This window comes from Mandrillus leucophaeus, unplaced genomic scaffold, assembly GCF_000951045.1.
Source record: "Mandrillus leucophaeus isolate KB7577 unplaced genomic scaffold, Mleu.le_1.0 Scaffold780, whole genome shotgun sequence".
Classification (NCBI taxonomy): Eukaryota; Metazoa; Chordata; class Mammalia; order Primates; family Cercopithecidae; genus Mandrillus; species Mandrillus leucophaeus.
The window spans coordinates 527,018-533,799 of record NW_012108475.1 but is presented as its reverse complement, the minus strand read 5'-3'; positions in this window follow the sequence as shown (position 1 = coordinate 533,799).

Below are 6,782 nucleotides of genomic sequence, written 5' to 3'. Positions count from 1 at the left end.
GAGGACACAGGGCCTTCCCAGGAGAAGTGAGGTGGGGCGGTGGGGAGGGTGGGAATCACCGTCAGATAAAGCCCCCTCCAGCCTGGCATAACCACGGCACAAGATGGAAAATCAGTTCCATTTGCGAAAACACAAAGAAACTCTACAGTACCAGTATGTGAACTGGGACTCATACCCACCCTGTGTGGAAAAGCCCCACTCGTGTGGGATGTAGCCTCCATGACAGATCTCTTCTTTGGACATCAGAGAGGTTGAGTCACTTGCATGAGGCAGCTTAGCAGGAAGGGGCAGAGCTGGGATTTGCCCCAAGGCCCTGGCTGCAGCCCCCATGCCCTTGACCCCTGACTGCTGAGGGAGGATGTTCATCCTCCAGGCCTGGCCAGAGTATGGAACTCAGAATCCCAGGCTGGGCCTGGCGGTACAGCCCCTGGGATTGGAGGATTCGACCTCAGGGTCCCTTAGGTGAGCAGAGGCCAGTCAGCCGTGCAGGGTGTGGTGGAGCTGGGTCTCTTGCCCAGGCTGTGCACCAGGTGCCCCCTGACCTGCTGAGTACCCCCAGAGGGTCGGGTGAGGGCCTCACCTGGCAGGACAGGTTCTTCAAGGTCCTCTGCCTGGGCGGTGGTTTCCTGTGCCTTTCACTCCTCCTGGAAGGGTAGACAAAGATGCCCCAGATACAGGCCCAGGGAGGCCAAGAGATTAGCCAGAGGTCCCACAGAAGGTCATGGGACTGCCAAGACTACCCCTTATGGAGCCTTCTGGGACGCAGAGCCCATGAGGAGGGAGGCACAGAGCTGGGTCCCTGCACCTGCCCCTGCATAGAAGGCTGTTGGGGGCAGGTCCTGGATAGGTTCCTGACTGAGGTGGCATGGACGTTGTCTGTGATGCTCCCCTCTCACCCTCCACATGTACCATCGTAACTGCCGGGTTTATGCCCTAAATATCTCCTGTATCCAACCACAACTCCTCACCTCCCTGGCCAAGCCCTGGGCCAGGCCCCTCCCTTTCACTCATGGACTGTGGCCATCGCCCCTTCTCTGCTCTTCCTGCTTCCAGCCTCACCCACTCTCTTCTCCACACTCCTTCCTCTGCCTACAACCTCCTGTGGCTCCCATTCACTCAAGAAAAAGCCCAAACTCCTCTCTGTGGCCACAGGGCCCCTGGCCAACTCTCCTGTCTCATCACCACTTCCAATATCTGCTCCTTTGACCTGCAGCTCTGGTGAAATGACCTTCAGTTTCTGTCCACCAGACATTTACACATTGTATTCCCTCTGTTTGGAACTCTGTTTGCACTATTTTTTCTATTATTTGTAAAAATTGAGGTGAAATTCGTGTAACATGCAATTAAACATTTTAAAGTGAACAACTCAGTTGACATTTGGAACATTCACCACGTTGAGCAGCCCGTATCCTGGCACTATTTTTGCTGATCCTCCTTTTCATTCTTTCAGTCATCCAGACGTCACCTCCCCCAGGAAGCCCATCTTGACCTTCCCCTCTTCCCCATAGTTTGGATCAGATGCCTCTTTGGAGCTGCCAGGGCCCCTGTGGCTCCCCCACTGGGTTGTGTTGCCTGCCAGAGTGTGAGTGGGCTGAGGGCAGGAACCACATCTGATTCTTCTCGGCACTCATGGCACACGCACATGTATGGACTTGGGGTGTGTTTGTGATGAATGAGGACAGAAGCAGAGATGGGTGGAGAGATGGTGAAATGTGAACTGAGCATCCCCTTTGTGCCAAGCTCTGTGCTCAGTGCTTGTGTGTGTCACGTGGTGGGGGACAGAGCAGACACAGAGCCTACCCCTGTGGAGCTGATATCCCCAGGGGCGGGGTGAGGGGTGGGCCGACATGCCCCTGACGATTACAAGATGGCATCATCAGGTCTCCGACGATGAGTATAAGGCATTGTGGGAGCACCCAGAAGCCTCCTGACCTGCCTGGACTGGGAAGTCTCCTCACAGGTGGCAACTAAGGGTTGTGAAATACAGAGAGGGGTGAGCCGGGTGGGTGCAGAGGGCTGGCAGGAAGCATCCCCAAAAGAGAGCACAGCAGGGACAAAAACCTGACCCAGGGGGTCCCAACTGCGGTGATTTTGCTCTGCCCGGGAACATTTGGTGCTGTCTGGAGATGTTAGTTTTCACAACTGGGGAGAGTGCTGCTGGCATCCAGTGGACTGAGGCTCCAGACACTGCTTAGTGTCTTGCAGAGCCCAGGACAGCCCCACAATGGAGAATGGCCCAGCTCAAGGCTGAAAAACCCTGGCACAGAGGCAGGCCTTTGGGGGCACTAAAAGAAGCTCAGGAGAGGAGGTTGAAGGGGGCGCAGGCAGCCTCAGCCCCATCCCGGACTTTGGATTTGGGGATGGGGTGTCCAGCCCAAGAGGACTTAGGCAGCAGAGACCTGCTGAGATACAGGGTCCAGGAAGCTCCCTATGGCCTCAGTGTGGACTAGGATGATGCAGCTGTATGATCCAGTGGAAGAGAAGTCAAGGCAAAGGGCACAGAGAATGCAAAGGTCCTGAGGTGGAAACTAGCTGAGTGGGCTCTGGAGACAGAGGGGAGGCTGGCATGCGTGAAGTGCAGAGACTACTGGGAGACACCATGCAAGGCTGTGGAGGCTGCAACAAGACTTAGGGGGTTAGTCCAAGAGCAATGGGGAGCTCTCGAAAGTGTTTCACCAGGAGAGGGGCACTGTCAGCCGTGGGTCCTAGCAGGTTCCCTCTAATCGTGGGTGGAGAATGGATCCTAGGGGTGAAGGCAGCGCAGGGAGACGTGGAGGAGGTGAGGCTGGGGCCAGGTCAGGCCAGGAGCTGGAGTGAGGTGTTGAGGGGGTGTGGCCGCCAGGTCCAGCTCGTGGGTTTGATGGGGATGATAGGCAGAGGACTGGAGAGAGGCTCAGAAGCTTCTAGCTGGCTAGGCAGCCTGGACAAGGGGCCTTTCAGGCATCTCTTTTCACCTCATGGCTCCTGGGGGCCGAGGGCCCTGATACCTGTGCTTCCCACCCCTTCCTGGACAAGTCCAGCCTCTGCATGGATGTCCTCAACCCACGTACCTGCAGGAGGCAGCTTGGAATGCTTGCTGTTGGGACTTTCCCAGAGCTCTAACCCCAGGACACACGGCACCTCAAAGTGGAATCCAGCTGCTGGCACCGCCTCTTTAAGAAAGGCCAGAAGCGGATGGAGCCGGAAAAAGCCCCGTGTTCCACAGTTGACTCTCAGCAGCGCCAGTCTCTGCTGTCTGCAGGGCCTGAGTTGGAATCCTGCCTCTGCCACCACATGCTCAGTGCCTTGGGCTCCTCACCTGTGGCGTGAGTACAGCAGCGCCTCCCTCAGAAAGCTGGTGATATTTGAAAATGAGAGAATTCGTGGAAAGTACCTGGTGTAGAGTCAGTGTTTAGTAATTGTCAGTGAATATTACTATTATTATTTATTAGGGCATTGAAAATAATTCTCATTTGCTCCCTTCCCCAGCTGGAAGGGCCAGGTTTGGCTTCAAATCATCCGGGACATTGTAGCCGACGCAGGGCCACACACAGAGCCCCACGCCAAGCTCCCAGGGGAATAAACCAGGGGAGGGCTGTTCCCCTCATAACTGACAGCCTGAGAAAAATTGCAGTTTGCAAGACACTCATGTGGAAAGGGAGGACTTTGGAGCCATGAACCCACTCCCACACTCAGATGCCAGGGCCTTGGGCAAGTCCCTGAGCCTCTTGGAGCCTCATTCTTCCCATCTGTGGAATGGGAACTCCGGGGCCCATACAGGTTGCCAGAAGGTGGAATTGCACCTTCTATACTCTACTTCTGAGACACAGGAGGGACTAACTCTGCCACTCGGGGATGGCATCCTGGTCCCTCAAGGTCCCCTTTAGCGCTGAGGGCTCCTCTTTTCTAAGGAGCTCTTGCCTCACAGACCCTCATGCCAGCCCTCAGTTGTCCCAATTCTGCAGATGAGGACTTGGAGACGTGACCAGGTACATCACAGAGCTGAGGCCATGCCAATCTCGGCACCCTCCCAGCTGAGGTCCCTCCCCCTTGCTCCCCTCTCAGCCCTTGAAGTCACTGGGACTCATTGTCTCAAGCCAGAAAGCGGGGCCAGATGGTGGCAGCTCCACGGGCGTCTGTTGCATAATTAAGTTAGGGCGAAAAATATTGCTTGTAATTAAACAAGGGAACCAGGACAGCAGTGACCCCCGCAACAGCTCGGGCGGCTCAGGAAGGGAAGATCACTCCTCTGGAAGACTCTGGCTGGGAGTGAGGGGTGGGGTGGGGGATGAAGCCTGCAGAGGTTGTGACCTCTGTTCCTCTCCTAACATCCCAACTCCACCTCTGCCAGCTGCATGGCCTTGGCTCTGTCCCCTCCTCTCTTTGTTTTTTGGTTTCCAGAAAACAGCAAGAGCGGGACTTGTCCTGGTCTTGTCTCACCTGTCCCCACCTCAGGGCCTTTGCACTCGAGGTACCCCCTGCCTGGCAGGTGCTTCCTACACCCAGATCTTCCCAGGGAGGCCCCTCCACCTGCTCCAGGTCACAGCTCAACTGCCTCCTCCTCCTAGCAGCTTCTCGACCTCTCCCATCCTGTCACCCGCTTCTGTTTTCTCCATAGCTTGACTTGGTGCCCTGCACACAGTAGGTTCTCAATAAGTACTTGTTAAACAAATGGAGATCCCTGTGTCATTTGTCCCTTTTATCTGTCATTCTCTTTGCTCCAAAGCCATGAGGCCATTTCACAGATGAGGAAAACTGAGGCAGGTGAAAGAGGACACACCTTGCCAGCCTCCTCAGGTGAAGCACCGGCCACGTGGACAGCCACTGAACTTGATCACTCCTGGGTTCAAATCCTGGCTCTGCCTCTCCTTGGCAGGGGAACCTTGGACAAGTGACTGTGCCTCTCTGTGCCTCAGTTTCTTCATGTGTAAAAATGGATGGTTATTTTGAACTCTCAGGGTCAAAATGAAAGTGTTAAAGCAGGTGGTAGCCACTAAGTACCAGTAGTGTTCCATAAAATATCTGCTGAATTAAGGAGATGAGAATCATTGTCCACATTTCACAAATGGGGGAGACTGAGTCACAGGGAGGTGAAGCTAATTAAACATGGAACTGAGTATCAAACCTAAGTCTGTTCAACTCCAGAGGCCTCTTTTGTGCAGTGAAAGTAACATTGCGGAAAATTCTAGGTCTCAGGACTTCCAGGTGATGGGAGGGATGGGAGGGATGGGAGACGACCTAGCATGTAAGAGGATGACTGGACAGGCACAACCAACTTCCACGTGGGGGGACAGGCAGGCAGCAGAGACGGCCCCACCAGGGCCCACATGAAGGATGGCTGGACCTGGCCAGTCTCCACTCTCTGTCTTTCTGATATTCCATTGAGGAGTCTTGCTCTGTCACTCTCAGTCCATGGAGTTTGAGCAAAGCTGACCCCCACCTCCAGCTTCAAGGATGTGCATGTGGCTGAGGACCTGGCCATGGGCCACGGGGTGTGGTGAGAGATGGCCACATGATCCAGTCACAGCCAGTGAGAGCCAGTCTGGGGGCTTGGACAGGAATGGTTGAGAAAGAGTGCTGGGGTTTCCCTCTGGGTTGCTGGGCTGATAGGGTCATATTAGTATCAGTGGGGGTCACAGTCACAGTGGCAGTAGCAGCAGCAGTTGTAGTAATAAAAAAACAGCTAGTACTTATTGAGCATTAGGTGTGTTAGTTAGTGCTTCACATATATTGATTAACTTCGTCTTCCAGAGAGATGTGGAAAATAATATCATTCAAACACCTGGATCTAGCTATGCCTGAAGCAAGACCCCTGGAATTTTTTTATGTGACCCAATAAATTATCTTTCACCTAAACTGGTTTTAGTTGGATTTTTATTCCTTGGAGCTGAGATGGCCCTGACTAATCCACCTGCCTTCTGGACATTATCCAGGCTTCCATCTCCTCATTATTACTGTAGCTGAAGTGGCACGCCCATTAACTGTTTAATGCCTGTTGCTGACTCACACGTTTCCATTGGAGTTCTTGGTCCATCTTTCCCAAACAGAAGCCCCAAGCCTACTCCTTTTCCCATTCACGCTGAGCAGGACGGAGGGTGTGTAGGCGTGAGTGCACACCTGTGTCCCAGGAAGGTGCTCTGTGGGGTTTGCTTGGCCCCCAAACACACCTCGTTATTAGTGTGATGACTGCTACTAAATAGTCCTCCCGAGCAGATCAGCTGCTTTTCATAAATGGTGATCTCACCAAGACTTCCCAACAGCCCTGCAAGGCAGATACTGTCATCCCATTTTAAAGATGAGGAAAATGAGGCTCAGAGAAGCAAAGCCTGAGTCCCACGGCTCTAAGCAGAAGATCCTGCACTCCCTAACTCCAGAGCTGTGCCCCTTCCAAGACCCAAGTTCACAGACCACAGGTGCCAGAACTCGGTGTCAACTTGGTTTAAAATATGTGTGACAAATCTATGTGCATGTAGTCTATGAGTGTGTGTGTATAGCACATGTGTCAAATCTCTATGCATGCAGAGTCTATGTGTGTGTGTATAATATGTCTTGAATCCACACATACAAATAGAATGCAAATGAGTAGGTATTCTATAGGTAATCTATATGAATATTGAATGTGTGTCTAATATATATGCCAAACCTATATGTATGCAAAGTATATATGTATGTAATATATGTGTAGAACCTATATGAATATAGAATATATGTGTGTGTGTATAATATGCATGTAGAATCTACATCTATGTGGACATATATGAGTGTGTGTGAAATATGTGCATAGGATCTATAGCTACAAAGGA